The sequence below is a fragment of the Pistacia vera genome, unplaced genomic scaffold, assembly GCF_008641045.1.
Source record: "Pistacia vera cultivar Batoury unplaced genomic scaffold, PisVer_v2 Contig491, whole genome shotgun sequence".
In the NCBI taxonomy this organism is placed as follows: Eukaryota; Viridiplantae; Streptophyta; class Magnoliopsida; order Sapindales; family Anacardiaceae; genus Pistacia; species Pistacia vera.
This window is the reverse complement of record NW_022196325.1, coordinates 338,194-355,647: the sequence shown is the minus strand read 5'-3', so window position 1 is coordinate 355,647 and position 17,454 is coordinate 338,194. Positions and strand designations below refer to the sequence as shown.

The 17,454-nt window shown below is 35.3% G+C and overlaps 1 pseudogene; it reads left to right on the top strand.

Moving 5' to 3' along the window:
* Window positions 1-4,411: 4,411 nt before the first annotated feature.
* LOC116105013 lies at window positions 4,412-13,886 on the top strand (annotated as a pseudogene).
* The last annotated feature ends 3,568 nt before the right edge of the window (window positions 13,887-17,454 follow it).

Below are 17,454 nucleotides of genomic sequence, written 5' to 3'. Positions count from 1 at the left end.
TCATTTTTATACAACATTTCCCATACAACATTATGTGGCAAGATATGATTGGCTAATTTAAAGTTAAAATTAAAATTTCATTCAATCACATCTTGCCACATAATGTTGTATGAGAAATGTTGTATAGAAATTATGTATGTGTAGCATTATTCTTTAATAATCAACCCGAGGCTAAACCCAATAAAGTGGTCAGGTATTGGGTTGACTAGTTTAACTGATTTGATTAGTGGGTTAAACTGATGACGTATCACATAAAACAAATTCAAAATTTTTATATCGACGCATGTTAGCATGGTGGCTGTTTCTGACGCACATTAGCACGTGTCGACGTAGCCTTTTTTCCCTTGCTCCAACTGTTTTCTCACCCAAAATCACCCCTATTAACACCACTGAAACCCCCACTGTCTTCTCTTCAAAACCATACCCTTTATCCCTTCTCATCACTTGCCGATTATCGGCCACAACAACGACGTCAATTGACTTTCATTTGTCGGTTTCTGGCCGTTTTAAGTGACGACAACTCCAACCACCACCACTACCTTTAGACTCACCGACTACTCCCCTACAAAACCTCCAAAGTTCCCAAACCATTCCAGCCACCAATCGTTGGTAATTAGAAGCAAGGGTTTCGCCGTTTCTTGGCCAAATTCCAGTGATTCCGGCAACTAAACTTAATTGGACACCACCTTCTGACTCACCGTGATCCACCCTTCAAAAGCCCTTAACACTGATTCATGTTTGCCCGCCAAACCTAGCTGAAAGTCGCTATGATCTGAATTTTGATTCACCCGGTTTTCCCCTAAAATCGGTTAGACTAGTGGTTTACTACAATGACCCCGACCCAATTGCAAGTCATACTAGGTAAATTCACACCCCCGATTTTAAGGTCAGGCTAGCCCGACTCAGTGCCATTGCTGGATCGAACCAGTTAAACCGGTCGGGTTTTAAAACATTGGTTAATATGATTTATATACGATGTATAAACTTGATGATGTGGCAAATCAGGAAGCACTAGATGATTGTAGTGGAAGACGTAAACTTGGGGTGATTGATTCTAGGTACCCTGTATTTTTTTAATGAACTAGAATCAGACCCAAAATCGGCTGGTTCCTAAGATTTAAATCCAGAATTGGAAGAGGCCAATTTTGATTCCTAGATACTTGGAACCAGAACCTAAAACATAGGTTTCGGTTTTGGTTCCGAGTACTTGGGTAAATTTTATATTGCCCCCACTTTTTGAAAAATGACAAATATACCCCTAAAAATTACAAATACACCCCCAACAGTTTACAAAAATTATATTTTAGTCACAATTCCTACTTGGGTACCTGGACCTAGGTTCTGATTCCGTTTCCCAATTCCAGTATTGTAGGAACTTGAACCAGACCCGAGAACACTCGATTCCAATTTTCTAGAACTGAAATTAGACCCTAATGGGGTCAATTCCGATTCCAATTCTACCTTTTACCCATGCTCACCCCTAGCATAAACATTCACACGAGACACTAAAAAGCAAAGTGAACAAAGCAATTAACAACAGAAAAAGAGGAAACAAAAATAAAATAGAAACGAGTAGAGTGAGAAGAGATGACTCTTGGTCTAATCAGTGTGAACCCAATTGTCCATGCTAGAAAGGAGAGGATCCCCTGCAACGAAGAACATCACAGCGATGACTTCATTTATCTTCTTGAAATATATGATATCCTTTATATATATTATTATTATTATTATTATTTTTTAATTTTATCTTCTTTTATTTATTTAAAATTTGATGATTAGAACAAAAATGGTGATCTTTAATTCACAATATTAAATTTTGTGAGAGATATAAGAGATTCGGACTTCCGGAGCATCCGTATGTAGGGAATGATGGGGAAAAATCCCCATACCCCTGGGCAGAGACAGGGATTGGGATCGGTGGCCCCACCTCGTCTTGCACTCATCTCTAAGTCAGCCGTCAGCCTAACACTTAACTATGCAATTAAGCTAAAATTGCATTTCTCTTTCATATATACTATTAGGGTGTATTTAGTTCAGGGAATATTAGATTACTGAGAATGTTGGATTACTAGAATCTTATATTACCTTAAAGAATATTGAGAATCTTTAGGAAAATGTGTTTGGTTAGTTTGAATAAATGGGTGGGTATGTTATATTAATATGTTTAGTTAGGAGGAATAAATTAGTGAGTATGTTATTTAAATTACTAAATTGCTCTCTTTTTAAATATTAATATAATATTATTTTTATTAGCTAAACACCATTGCTTATATAAAACTTTAATTTATAACAAAATCACCCCCATCACCCTTTCGCCACCACAAACCACTGTCGAAAGTCGCCGAAAGTCAACTAGAGTTGCTGTGAGTAGCCCACCGTGATCGGAAGGCCTCGATATGGCTGTTTCTGGCTATATTGATGACTAAAAATGGCCATATCAAATTAGATCTGGTTGGAATAGAACTGGCCATTAATAGCCATATCTCATTCAGATATGGCTGATAAAGGCCAAGGGTTTGACTGTTAATTGCCAGACCCATCAATCTAGTCGGAAATGGCCAGAATAGATCTGGCTATTTTCGGCCAGATCTGCTCCTGATATGGCCTTTTCGGCCATCAATATGGCTAGAAACGGCCATATCGGAGCCTCATGATGATGGTGGGCTACTCCCGGCGACTCTAGGTGACATCCTACAGCGGCCAGTGGTGGTTTGGTTGACAGCAGGCTGCAGTAGGTGGGTCGGGGTGGCGGCTTGGGTAAGCTGAAATTTGTTTTGATTTTAAGGGTAATTTTGTCCAAAAAATTAATAAATTGGGATGAAATGGTAAAAGCAAGACTCATGTAAATAAATTTAAAAATAAGAGCATTATTGTCTTAAAATTTTATTAATAAGGGGTAGAATTGTAACAAAAAAAAATTACCCTGATAATCTTATAATACCTAAGAAAACGGAAGTAATACTATTGGTATTTGAAGATTACTGGAATCTTATATTACTTGATAACTAAACGTGGTAATCAAGTAATATAAGAAGATATAACCTTAATAATCTCACATAACCCCAAACCAAACACCCCCTTAATATTTTCTTGAAAAGTAAAAATTATCAAAAATATTTTCTTAATATATAGCAGCCTTCTACAACTTCAAATGGACACCACAACAATTTGTGGACATAAAAATTTCTCATGTAACGTAATGATCTGTAACATCCATATGAACATGCATTCTTCAAATCCAATTTTAATTTGACTTCAATTTTTTGCTTTTGATGGTAGATAAATTATAAAATATCTCCATTAATAGTCCTCATAATCAACAGTCTAATTAAGGCAATAATATAATAATTCTCCATCGCAATATCTCTAATGAGAAATCTATTATCTTATAATTATGTAACATGATCTATATATTTTAGCTTTTTCATCTAAATAAGAAAAACCCTATAAGGAAAAACTATTGCGTTCTTGATAAACTATCAAAATTCAAAATACGATTCAATTATTTATTAAAATATGATCTAAAGACGTCTCTAAAGTAACGTTACCCACCAAATATTGTATCCGGTATGACTATACAGTATTACACTCTTCACATCAACTTTTGATGTACTTTTGACTCCTTTGATGGCAAAACACTTTGCACCTTACTCTCCAGTTGGAAAAGCAGCTACCCATTAAATGCTTTCTTTTCTTCATCTTTCATTTTCTTTATCCGTATTATGACTTTTTCTTTTTTTAATTGATGTTCACATGGTGGTTTCCACCATTAATACATTCAATTTCATGTTTGATTCTCGAAGCTTCTAGCCTCTAATCACCTTAATTAAGCATAATTCAAAAGAATATATAAGCAAGAATCTTCCTTTTTAACACGTGCTATTATGTATTCCTTATAAATTATTATTAGTTGAAGTTAATTAATGACTTATATATGAAGTTGACTTCCTTAATTAGAATTAAAGTATGTATAATCATTTATAAAAAGGGTAAGACAGTTAAAAAGGTCAAATATAAATATTTAAAAAATAAATCAAATATTAATATGTTAAAGAAGGATACCTTGTGATCATGAAGAATAACTTAGCTGTCATAGTACGCAAGCACAAACGCAAGGTACCATAGCATTTCCAATATGGCAAATATTTGTTTTTACATTTTTGTCCCTCTGTTTTTTTCTCAATTTTGAAAAGAAAAAAAAGAATAAATCCACTTTCTAAAAAAGGGGAATAAATTGAGACATAAAAATCTATCAGATTCTCTCTCCTAATGAAAAAATAAAATCTATTTGAAAATTTAAATTATCCACAAGGGTAAAATAGTCATTAAGTTTAAAAATCTTTTACGTAGGTCCGGATAATCTTAATGATTACTACTACTGATAATGGATAGAAGCCACGAGCCAGATGAATAGATGATAAATTTACAAACCACCAACCTTTCACATTTCACATCTGTGAACAAACGCCTCAAGAATGGCGCAGTATGTCGGTACAGACGAGATAGAGTCAGTGAGAATCAGTCTAACTGAGCTCGGAAGAAGCTTAAAGTCTTCTCTGAGGCGTAAGACATCTTCAAGTCAAAGAGGCACCGGGAAGGATGACGATGATACTCTTGTTTCTGATGTTGAAATTGCTCAGCAATGGGCTGCCATTGAGAGACTGCCGACTTTTGACCGGCTCAAGTCTTCTTTGTTCGACAAGGAGGAAGAAGGGAAGGTTGTGGATGGTGAGAGGAAGAGGGTGGTTGATGTCACGAAGCTTGGTCCGGTTGAGAGGCGTGGGTTTATTGAGAAGCTTATTAAGCATATTGAGCATGATAATCTGAAGTTGTTGAAGAAGATCAGAGAAAGAATTGAGCTGTAAGTGTTTGTATGTCTTCGGATTTGGAATTTTATGATCTGGGTTTTTGCCAAGTTTGAGTCTTTGTTAATGTGCTTGTTTAAAGTTTTGTTTTTTACGGTGGTTTTATGAGGTTTCAGCTCAACATTAGTTAGGAATGTGGTCCACTTAGAAGGAATCTGCTTATGAAGTACTCTGTTATAATTGTTTTGGTTGCAAGCAAGTCTGTAACTTACTTAATGTGCTTATTGAAAGTTCATTTTTTTACTGTGATCTTCTGAAATTAATTTCAACACGCTGTTAACAAATCCACCATTTACTTGGAAGAAATCTACTTAACTGAAGTATTTATAGCTAATTGAAGTATTCATGTTGAATTATTTTGGTTGCAAGTTTGTAACTTACTAATATGCTACTGGAAGCTCAATTTTTGATATATTGAGTTGGTTTGCCTTATGAGATTTAAACTCAGCCTTTAGTTGAGCAAATGTAGTTTTCTTAACACAAGGCTACTGAATTGAGAAGTACTTATAAGCTGTGTCAATTTGCCCTGTGCATTTGGTTTTACTTTATTTGAATGCTAAGATTGTTAATTCATATTTTCCCTCTTTCTCAGTGCGTATTGTAGTCAGTTGTTGTCTGCAATTGTTTACAACTAACGGCTTATCTTGTTTTAATTTTGTAGAGTTGGTGTGGAATTGCCAACTGTAGAGGTGAGATATAAGAATTTCAGTGTGGAAGCTGATTGTGAGATTGTTCATGGAAAGCCCCTTCCAACTCTATGGAATTCTCTTAAACATTCGCTTTTGGTAGTATTTCATTTTGCTTGAGCTACATTGAATCCATAATGTCTATCTGATTATAATGATTGTAAAATTAAAACGAGAGCATTAATTAGTTCCTGCCTTAGTTCTTTCATTGTTAAAAGTTCTTTAGATGCAGCTTACCTTGCAGTTTTGGATGATTTTATTGGTTAGTTGAAATTGACGTTGTTTTACAGTTCCTCCCCAAGCTTATAGGTTCAAAGTCAAATCAAGCTAAGATAACCATCATTAATGATCAGTGGCATTGTTAAGCCTGGAAGTAATATTAAATTTATTGGTATGTAATATTAAGATTTATGTTGTCAATTAACTCATTTATGAATTGACATGATCCCTTCGTGTCAACCATACGATTTGCCAATATTATATCTGAATTGTCTTTTTGGAGTTCCAATGCTTGTTCTAAATTTGATGTTACCTTTGACTTATAATGGATCTTGATATTTCTAATTCTATTTGATGCTTCTTCACTTCTGAAGATCCTTTGCAGTGAACTTATTTGTAAGAATTTAATTTCTTATCTAAGGACTAATCATATATTTAAGCATAGGTAAAACTCAATTTTTATAGCATTCTCTTTTATTAGAACCAGTATGTGTGGAGCACTGTCATGTAATAAAGGTGTTTAAACATTTACACTTTTTAGTAATTCTACTCTCTCTGTATTGGCATGTGCCATGCTTTTAACCATGGTTTCAAATCCTAATGGTGGAATCTAAATAGAATTTAATGAAAACGCCTTAGATCATAGATGCTTAGTGCTTAGCAATTTTATTTGTTAAGCAAATTTGTGGTGTTCTGCTCACCCAATTTATGTATACTTGTCGATTTTTGTTGCACTTGATGTTTTTACTAAAGTTGATAGAAAACTAGGAAGTTTCACTCTGATGCCCTATCAAGAACAGACTAAATTCTGATTGACACCAAAGTGATGAAGAAAGCCTCTTTCTGTAGAATTTTTTGGAGGAAAATTTAAAAGGTGTTGGGGATATAAAACCAAAGTGTACTTAAGTTTGCTTGAGTTATTGCAGATGACCCTTCTGCTGGCCCCCCAGTTGCGGGAAGACCACCTTGTTAAAGGCTCTCTCAGCAATCTTGACAAATCTCTAAAGGTTTCGAATTTCTTTGCAACTCACCATCATTTTAAATACATGTGGAATGTTACTGTCTAAGAATCAGTCATATGCATGAATCTATAACTAAGCTCTAACCTGTAGAAGCATGTAGAAATCATAAAGAAAGCCGGGGCATCACATTGACATTTTTAATAGGTTTTTTAATATTGTAGTATTTGATTATACCTTACTCTTGTACTGTACGGTTGTATTCTGCTCACAACAAAGTTCATCGCCTTTATATCACAAAGAGAATCTAACCTACTTTTTTTTTTACCCTGTCAGTTTTTAAAAAGGATCAGTCTATTCCTAGCCATATGTTTATGTACATTTAGCTTGATGCAAGAGAAAAAGTAAATAATATTTTCAGCTAATTTATTTATCCATTGTGTGCTATCTTAGTTTGATGTCCTAATGTACTCATTTTCTTCTGTTTTCTTCAAAGGTGGCTGGGGAAGTTTCCTACAATGGTTACGTTTGGACGAATTTGTTCCCCAGAAAACGTCAGCTTATATAAGCCAAGAGATCTGCATATAGCAGAAATCTGTGAGGGAAACACTTATTTTTCTGCCCGATGTTGGTGTTGGAAACCGAGGAGGTAGGCTTCCTTAAAGTTATTTAATGGAGTTTTAGTCATAGCCACCTTATCACTTCCTACAAGTATTAATGGGTCGAGTATTTTTTCTGCCTGTGCAGATATGATGATGGAGGTCAGTAAAAGAGAGAAGAGGCAGGAATTGTTCCGATCACGATGTAGATACTTACATAAGTATTTGTCTAGTTTAAGCTGATGTTTTGTTCTATTTGCTGTTGGTACAGTAGAAATTTTTCATGACAATGGTGTTTTAACAGCACATTTCGCCAAAGGAACAAAAACTACCCTTCAAACAGATCATGTTCTAAAGGTATTGTCTTATTGAACTGTAACCATACTTATATGGTTGATTTGTATCTGTGAAAATGTTTAAGTTTATATGTTACTGTCTTTGTGGCTTGCAGGTCCTTGACTCGATATCTGTGCTGACACAATGGTGGGAGATGAGATGAGAAGAGGCATCTCTGGAGGTCAAAAAAGAGACTAACTACAGGTAATTTTTGTAGATTTATTTTTAGCATTTTGTACAATGCATTGCTCCATGTCTCACTTGGTAGTAATGTTTATGAAATAACTGAATTAAAGATTAGATGCATTTGATGAAAACCTAGAAGACATTTTTTCATTAAATTATGCAGGGGAGATGGTTGTTGGTCCCACAAAAGCCCTATTTATGGATGAATATCAAATGGTTTAGACAGTTCAACGCATATCAGATTGTTGCTTGTCTGCAGCAGTTGTGCATATTACAGATGCTACCGTATTGATTTCACTTCTTCAGCCAGCTCCAGAAACCTTTGAACTCTTTGATGACATCATTTTGATGGCAGAGGAGGTTGTGTATCAAGACCACGTGATCAAGTTGTAGAGTTTTGAGGACTGTGGATTCAGGTGTCCTCAAAGAAAGGTGTAGCTGACTTTCTTCAGGAGAAGTACATTACAACTTACAATCATTTCTTTTCCATCTAAGTAGTGGTTCAACTTTTATCTTAATTCTTTTTTTCTGGCAGGTAATATCTAGAAAAGATCAAGCACAATACTGGTACCGCACTGAAGATCCTTACCAGTATGTTTCAGTAGATTGTTCTGTCAAAATTCAAGGAATCTCTACTTGGCAAGAAGCTTGATGAGGATCTCTCAGTGCCGTATGATAAATCCAAAAGCCACAAGGATGCTCTTTCCTTCAATGTGTATTCTCTTTCAGGACTATTTAGAGCTTGCATTCAGGGAGTATCTTTCTTGAAGAGATTCTTTTATCTATGTGTTCAAACACAACCCAGGTTCTTCTAAACATTCTATAATTTTCCTTCCTTTTTTTTTTTTTTTTTTTTTTTTTTTTGTTCAGTGATTTTTTTTTTTTCAATATGTTGTATTCTTAAATTACTTGTGCAAAGGCTTGAAAATTTGAAACAGTAAGGAACTTCTGTACAGATTGTTATCATTGCAACTATTCCATGACTGTATTTTGCGACTAGATGGTATATTGATGTTCTTCATGCAACTTACTACATGGTGCCCTGTTCTTTGGACTCTGATACTTCTCGTTGATGGTATCCAGAGTTGTCTCTGCCTACAGCAACTTCCAGTGTTCTTTAAACAGAAAAGTGTGCTTTTACCCAGCTTGGGCTTATGCAATTCCAGCCACTATTTTGAATTCCTCTTCAGTAATTGATCTGTGACATGGACATGCCTTACTTACTATGTCATTGGGTACAGCCCTGAGGCCGAGAGGTGAGTTTCAATTCCAAAGGCATGTTTATTAGTGCATTGTATCCTTTCGTACAGAAGATATGATTTTTTCTGTTTCTTTTATCTTTTTATCGATTTTTTACATTACATCACCTATTTTCGATCATCAACAGTGCCTCAATATCTAAAGCTTTCATCAAGCATTCCCAATGACAGCATACTGATTCTTAGGATTAGCTTTGTTAATCTGTGTAGCAAAGTAAAAGAAAATTTACTACCAGGATATAAATTCCAACAATATGCTGAAATTAACTCTTCAAATTATTTAAAAGGGTGGCTGCAAAAGCTTCTTATTTTGGTGGCTGAGTTTCTGATATTAATTGTTGCTGTATTTTAGGTTTCTTCCGTCAGCTCATTCTACTTTTTGGTGTGCACCTTACCCTATATCATGTTTCGCTTTTTGGCATCAGTTTGCCAGACTTTGGATGCTGCTATGACAGCCGGGGTTTTGCAGTATTAGTAGTCCTTATTTTTAGTGGTTTCGTTATCACACATCGTAAGGCATTTGGACTTCTCCAATTTGATTTTAGAATCATCATCCAAAAGTATAACTATGCTTTTGTTATTGGTTGCAGCCTCCATGCCTGGGTGGTTGAAGTGGGGTTTTTGGGTTTCCCCTCTTTCATATGGAGAGATAGGCCTTTCTGTAAATGAATTTCTTGCTCCTCGGTGGCAAAAGGTGAGCTCTCAGGAACACTTTTTGGTTCCTTAATCAAGAAAACTGTGCAACAATCTTGTAAGCTAATGAACTATTAGTTCTTTAAACTATTTCTTATGTTGATAGCTAGATGGTACTTTTATCTATGTTAAACTAGAGAAAGTAACTCATTTCTTGTGTGCTTCTTAATGTTATTGTAGAAGCTGCCCACAAACACTACCATAGGGACACAAATACTTGAAAGCCGTGGATTAAACTTTGATGAATATTATTTCTGGATGCACTGGGCGCCTTGTTTGGCTTCACTTTACTTTTCAACATTGGCTTTATCTTGGCCTTAAGTTTCTTAAAGCGTAAGTTCATCTGGTTACATATATTAACTTAAGAAAATAAATGCCACTCTGGTTTGTTCACCCAGCTAAATACAAATGCAGCTCCTGGATTATCTCGTGCGATGATTTCACAAGAAAAGTTGGCCAAGATTCAAGGAGTCAAATTCCAATGATGGTAAACTTTGGAAGAAAAGTCTAAGAATTCTCGTACGAAAGGTGATTATTTTCTTACTTTCAGTTCGATTATTGTGCATTTTTTGTTCCAGTTTATTTTGTTTCACTTTAATGTTTGACAATATTTTCTGTACTGTCTATCTTATTAACAGGCGGGATGGTCTTACCTTTTGAACCCCTATCAGTAGCATTTCAGGATGTGAATACTATGTTGACATCCCTGGGGTATTCCTTACCAATCTGCATTCACAATTATTTGCATTGATGATATTTAAAGGCATAGATATCACACACTCATTTCTGCATTTTTTTGTCTTTAACTTTCCTTTACTTCCCTTTGGTTTTAGGAGAAGAAGAAACTCCAACTACTTTCTCGATGTTACCGGTGCATTAAGGCCTGGTGTTCTCACAGCATTAATGGGTGTTAGTGGAGCTGGAAAATCCACCTTCTAGATGTTTCTGGCAGGAAGAAAAACTACTGGCTATATTGAGGGGGAATAAAAATTGGTGGTTATCCTAAGTTCAAGAAACATTTTCAAGAGTTTCAGGTTATTGTGAGCAAACCGACGTACATTCTCCTCAATCACTGTAGAAGTCTCTGATTTTTTCTGCTTGGCTACCGTTTGTCTCCTGAGATTAACACAAAAACTAAGACAGTAAGAAGACTATTAATGTTGTTTTCATTAATTGGTCTGAGGTAACATATAATTAAGTGGCTGACATGTTTTAACGGAATTTGTGAATCAAGTCCTTGAGTCATTAGCTTGATGAAATTAAGGATGCCTTAGTTGGCTACCAGGTGTTAGTGTCTATCTACTGAGCAACGTACGGCTCACCATAGCTGTCGAACTTGTTGCCAACCCCTCTATAATCTTTATGGATGAACCTACGAGTGGTTTAGATGCACGAGCGCAGCAATTGTCATGCGAGCTGTGAAAAATGTGGTTGAGACAGGAAGGACAATTGTTTGCACTATTCACCAACCAAGCATTGCAATATTTGAAGCATTTGATGAGGTAAATCAAATTTCCAATTACTTAAGAAATGTAAAATTAGAATTTGTCTGTGAATTATAATTTGAGTACTTTAGAAATTTAATAGCTGAATAATATGATGCTTCAAACATTTTCTAGATAATTTTAAGATTTTTCTTGCTTCAGTTCATAATGTTAAATGCTTTATTGATGCATAACCTTTGTATTTTAAATGCGTTGATCCTTTTGAAAAGGGGTGGACGCTCAGCTATGCTGGACCATTGGGAAAGAATTCATGTAGGCTTATAGAGTATTTTGAGGTTAGTTTCCATCAATATAGTTGTACTATAATATGCCGAGTAATAATACTCTTCCCAAATAAAATCCCAAATTTCCCATCCGAAATGATTTGTCATCTCATGTGACGTTGACATATCATTTAACACCTGAACTTCCTCATTTACACATCAAAGCCCCTAAGGTAACATCACTTGGGATGAAAAATTGGGATATCATTTGGGAAGATAGTATTCATAATATGCTCTTCCACCTACCTGCTTCTTGTGGCTAGTCTTTCATAAATTTTTGACTAAACAACTTTAACTGATAGGCAATCCCTGGGGTGCCGAAGATCAGAGATAACTATAATCCAGCGACATGGATTTAGAGCTCACACTCCATCTTCAGAAGTTGAACTTGGTGTAGATTTGGCACAAATATACACAATTCTGCTTTATATGAGTAAGTTCAATACAAAGCTTCTGTTTTGATGAATAAATGTTAGAATGTGAGTTATGTGCTAAGTTTAATACCTCGTCACTGCCTCAAATTTAATCATAAGTGAAGGCTGTTCTGTGATTTTATTTTCATGCTCACTCAATGTGACATGAACATTTGAACTGCTGGTTGAGTCTATCTTTCTTGAAGAGAATGGGAAAGGATCCTGCATATATTTGATTTACATTCCAAAATTATATTTGATAAAAATCGACTATTGATTTAGTTTTTTGGATATTAATTTCACTGTTTATAGGCACACGAAAGCTCTTGTGAGGGAGTTGAGTACTCCACCTCCTGGTTCAAAAGATTTGCACTTTCCAACCCGCTTTGCACAAAGTGGTTGGGTGCAATACACATCTTGTCTATGGAAACAGAACTTGTCTTATTGGAGAAGTCCTTCATACAACTTATTCCGACTCGTGCACGCAGTTATAGCATCTTTGCTTTTTGGTGTACTGTTTTGGGACCATGGAAAGGACATGTAAGTTTGTTTGTTAGCTATGATAAACATTTATCATCAATTTTATTATATATGAATCCCTGATTGTGGCTGAGCACCGAGCAACTAGTTTGGTGAATTGGCCTAAAACTTATCCTTGAATTAAATTAGTGATCACAAAAAGTTTTCTGGTTCCATTTCTTTCTCTTTAGATGTGCTGACTATCCCTAATAAGACACAATTCAGTATTGCCCTTGGCTATAGTTTGCAAGTATCTTACTTTGATTTCTTCATTTTCAATTTAATCTGGCAGAGATACCCAGCAGAGCTTATTCAATATATTTGGTGCATTTTATGTTTCGGTGATATTCATGGGCATCAATAACTGCTCAACCGCTATACCCTGTATTGCAACAGAGCGCAATGTCATGTACCGAGAAAAATTTGCAGGAATGTACTCTCCCTGGGCCTATTCATTTGCACAGGTACAATAATGTTGAAACTTCTTAAAAGTTGAGCTCAACATTATGAACTCTGCTTAGTTTATTTTCCATATCGTTTTATGTATTTGCAAAAACACTAGTAAAATTGATCACATTACTTTGATTATATTGTCTTATTATGTTTGTATGCTTGATTTTTCAGGTGACTGTTGAGCTTCCTTATTTATGTCTTCAAGCAATTATTTATGTGATCATCACCTATCCGATGATTGGATTTTATTGGTCGGTGTATAAGGTTTTCTGGGTGTTCTACGCGATGTTCATTAATATGATGTACTACAATTATCTTGCAATGCTACTCGTGGCATTGACACCGACTCACATGGTTGCTTCTATTGTATCCTCTGTTTTTTACACCTTATTCAATCTGTTTTCTGGATTCCTCATTCCTGAACCGGTGAGCTACTAAAATCTACCAAGAAAAGTACATGAACCATATCCATTCTAAATTTATACATCTATACATCTAAGTTGACTCGAAAATGTTTATTTTCTTTGCAGCAAATTCCAAAATGGTGGGTTTGGTTGTATTATATAATTCCTACTTCTTGGACACTAAACGGTTTGATCACATCACAATATGGAGATATCGACAAGAAAATTAGCGTGTATGGAGAAATAAAAAGCGTATCAACCTTCTTAAAAGATTACTTCGGTTTTCATCATGATCGCTTGCCTATTACAGGTGTTGTTCTTCTCATCTTTCCTCTTGTTCTTGCATCTCTTTTCGCGATTTGTATAGGACGGTTGAACTTCCAAAAAAGGTGAGACATCGAAGATGTGAATGTTTGTACAAAGCCTTATAGGCAATACTTATTGAATTTATGTTCTTTCATATTGTTGTTGTAAATTATTGAACTATATTAATACTGTAAGTTGTGTTCTCTTTCTTTTCGGTTTTATTCCCATTTGTCCCAAATGTATTAATTAGAAATGTCTTTTGTTCATTGTTTTAAAGCCCGGACTGGAGGGCAACCCGTTTCGCTGTCCAGGTCACGGGTCAACTGGTCCAACCGGTTGGATTGCTGACTTCAGTGACAATTTTATTTTTAAAAAATTACTATTAATCCCTCAAATTTTAATATGTTACAAAAATTCTCTTAAAAAAGTTTAGATTAGTTTCTAAAAATTTTTATTTATTTCAAAAATACTTCAAAAAATTTACCAATCAATTCCTAAGCGTTTGACATATCTCCAAAATACCCCTATAAAATTACAATTAACCCTTATAATTTTGAAATATTAGAAAACTCCCTTAAGACCTGAACTGGATCGGAGAAGCTGTCGGGTCTCAGTGGGACTGGTTTGGTTTTTAAAACAGAGCTTTGTTGTGAACGATAGACTCGTAAATTTATTTATATATGCTCACATGTGATTTTTCATGTGGTCAATTTTCTTTTCGTTCTTATTTGTCTTTGTATATGAGTGATTATTTATTTTTATTTCCTTTATTTTACATAATCTAGACCTTCTCTCTTGATCTAATTCTTATCGAAGTTGTGAATCTTATGATGAGTGGTTAATTAAAAAGATAAGAAAAAGAAAAATTTCAATTACATATTATCATTAATATATGTCTATAAGGGGCCATTTTGTTAGCAGTAATAGAAGATTACATCAGTGATCTATCTCAAAAAGGGGATATTACCATGTTTGGTATTTAGGTAATCAAAGATTCTGATAATCTTTTAATGCTAATTGTGTTTACTATAAGCTATTGTTGAAACCCCACATCGATTAGGCATGTTCAAGCCTGTTGGTTTATAAGAGGAGGTAATTCTCCCATTTAACAAGGTTTTATTTGCTAAGGAGTCAGGTCCACTTCAAATTCTATCATGGTATCAAAGCTAGACCTAGTTGAGATGAGTACTTGACTAGCGGTGAAGAGTTAGAGCGAATAACTATCTCCATCAACAGGTATGACCTAACATATGAATTTGACTATGAGGAGGAGTGTTGGAGTCTCGTACCGACTAGGCTTACTCAAGTAGGTATAACTCAACATATGAGTTTAATCGTGAGGGAAAGTATTAGAGTCTCACACTGACTAGGCACACTTAAGTGTACTGGTTTATAAGAGGGGGTAATCCTCTCAATCAACAAGGTCGTATTAGGTAAGGAGTTAGACCCATCTTAAATTCTATTAGCTATATTGGGGTAATCCAATTACCAAGTGAAAAGGTGTTATTTTGAGATTGCAGGATTAATCCAATTTTTGTTTACATTTTACCCTTAGTTAATTAACATTTCGAACACAAATGTCCGTATGTCTATCAAATAACAATTAATCAAACTATGCAAAATGCTTTTAACCACCTACGTTTGAGAATTGAGCTAAAATATCCAACTATCAATAGATTCTTAAAAAGAAGTAGTCGATTCAATTGATGACCTTGAACTAACACCACAAATGGCGAAATGAGTAGCACCCATAGCGTAAGATAAAGACCAATAAACAAAGCAAGCAATAGGAGCAAGGGTTAGTGCCTAAGTGGATCTAGCACCCTGACGTTTCTCTACCAATCGCAAATTGAGTTCCATTGCCAGCATAATACCTTCTAGCAGCGCTAGTTTCTAATGGAAATAGCAGTAGGACCAATAACTAAGGCTAAGAGACATCAAAGCTAGCAATTTCTTTAGCATCATCAAGGGCAGGGGTTCCAATCAAAGTTTGATTCTCTGATAGTGTTGGTTTGACCCAGTCCATTGGCTATGGATCTGTATCTTCATATGTTTCTCCATCTCGATCTTGAACTATGACGAGAAGGAACTCAATGAACACAAATAGCTTAGTATAAAATGGTAAAATGCTTTCATTCACTTGGTAAACTGCTGTGTAGAGATGAGTTGTTAAAGGAGAGAACTAAGTAGTTTACAGAGTGCCTGTTGGATTGATTGACAAGCCTAGATACGACAACGGTTACTTGGAGAGGAGACCCTGTAGCCTACTGCCTTAAGGTCAATTCGATTGATCATCATATGTTTTTTTATTAGTAAACTTTTCCTGATTTTTACCCATGATCGATCACTGCTACAGTCCCCTTCCTTCTCATCTTGCTTTGAAAGGGAAGCAAACTCATTTGCAAGAGCGAGGAGCACTCTTAGGCTCGAGAGGTCTATTGGTGCTTGAAACAAATGAGATCCTTGTTTTGGACTCTATATAGAAAAAGTAGACACTTTTGAACCTAGAATGAATGTTCAAATAAGTTAGCTTGAACAAACAACACAACCCTTCTCGAATAGCACGTTTCATTCATGTTCAAAGCAAACTTTCTTTATGCTCAATTAGTAGCAAGTTGACTTCATCCCTGGGGATCGGTCCAGTAAAGGATCCTTTGGGCGAACACTACTATTTGATCTTGCATTCCTTATTTGCATTAGAGACACACAAGCTTGATTATTGGAAAAAGAACTCTAGGAGTGCAAATGGTGTTCTCTCATCTCTGTTAGATATTTTGAAATCAAGAATCATGAGACTCGAAAATATATGAAAAGCGTGGCATTAGAAACCAAGAACAGACAAAAAAGGGGCTAAAAAAAAGGTTGATTCCTTATGTGCCTTGCATAATGGGCAGCTCTCAAAGCGGTATAAAATAAGGATTGCACTATCTTCAGAATCAGATATAATCAACTTTATTTGTTGGAAGTGGGATAAGCCTCTAAGCTAATATGATGGCATAAATGAGTCGCAAAAGACCTTGAATCAACGCCCCACTAAGTCAGATCGGGATAGAAGGGCTTACATCAATGAAAGTCGATGGTTTTGCACTTAGAATGAAAAAAAATAGAATAGTATGTCTGATGCTAGATGAAATGAACAGAGAGCTCGATAAAGTAGACAATCGAGAGGGACTTTTGGCTTATTAGTAGACTAAAGCGAATGAACAACCTACATTCCCCTTGCAGGAGGAGCTACTATAAAGAGATGGCTAGATCTAATCTATTCTTTGATCTATCCTAGCTGGTTAGAAAAAGAGAGTCTTCTTCACAACAAGGACCAAGTCTCATGTATTTTATTCACGAATCAACCATGTGAAATCCGTACTCCCAAAAGAAAGAAGAGGAGCTACAAGAAAATCTACTAGAAAGTGTCTTTAGAAATTTGAAACCTTGCTCGCTTTCCTTACTAATATATACCATAATGTGACTCCTTAGGGTGATAATAACCGTAAATATATTCTGACTCTAGGGATATCACATATATTGTGACTTTTCAAGGGGAAAGACCTATTGACATCATGAGTGATATCATATTTTATATATTTAAAGAAAGATAATGCTTTCTTTATTGTATATATAATGGACTCCTATACAAATTTCCCAATATAGTTTTACCTCTCATAGTAAGGTGTAGTATTTTATATATTTAACACCATTAAAAAAAAAAAAAAACTAGATTATAGAGGCAAGGATTGAAAACCTTATCTTTTGTAACTTCAAATGGTTAGGCAATAGGTCCTAGGGTATGAC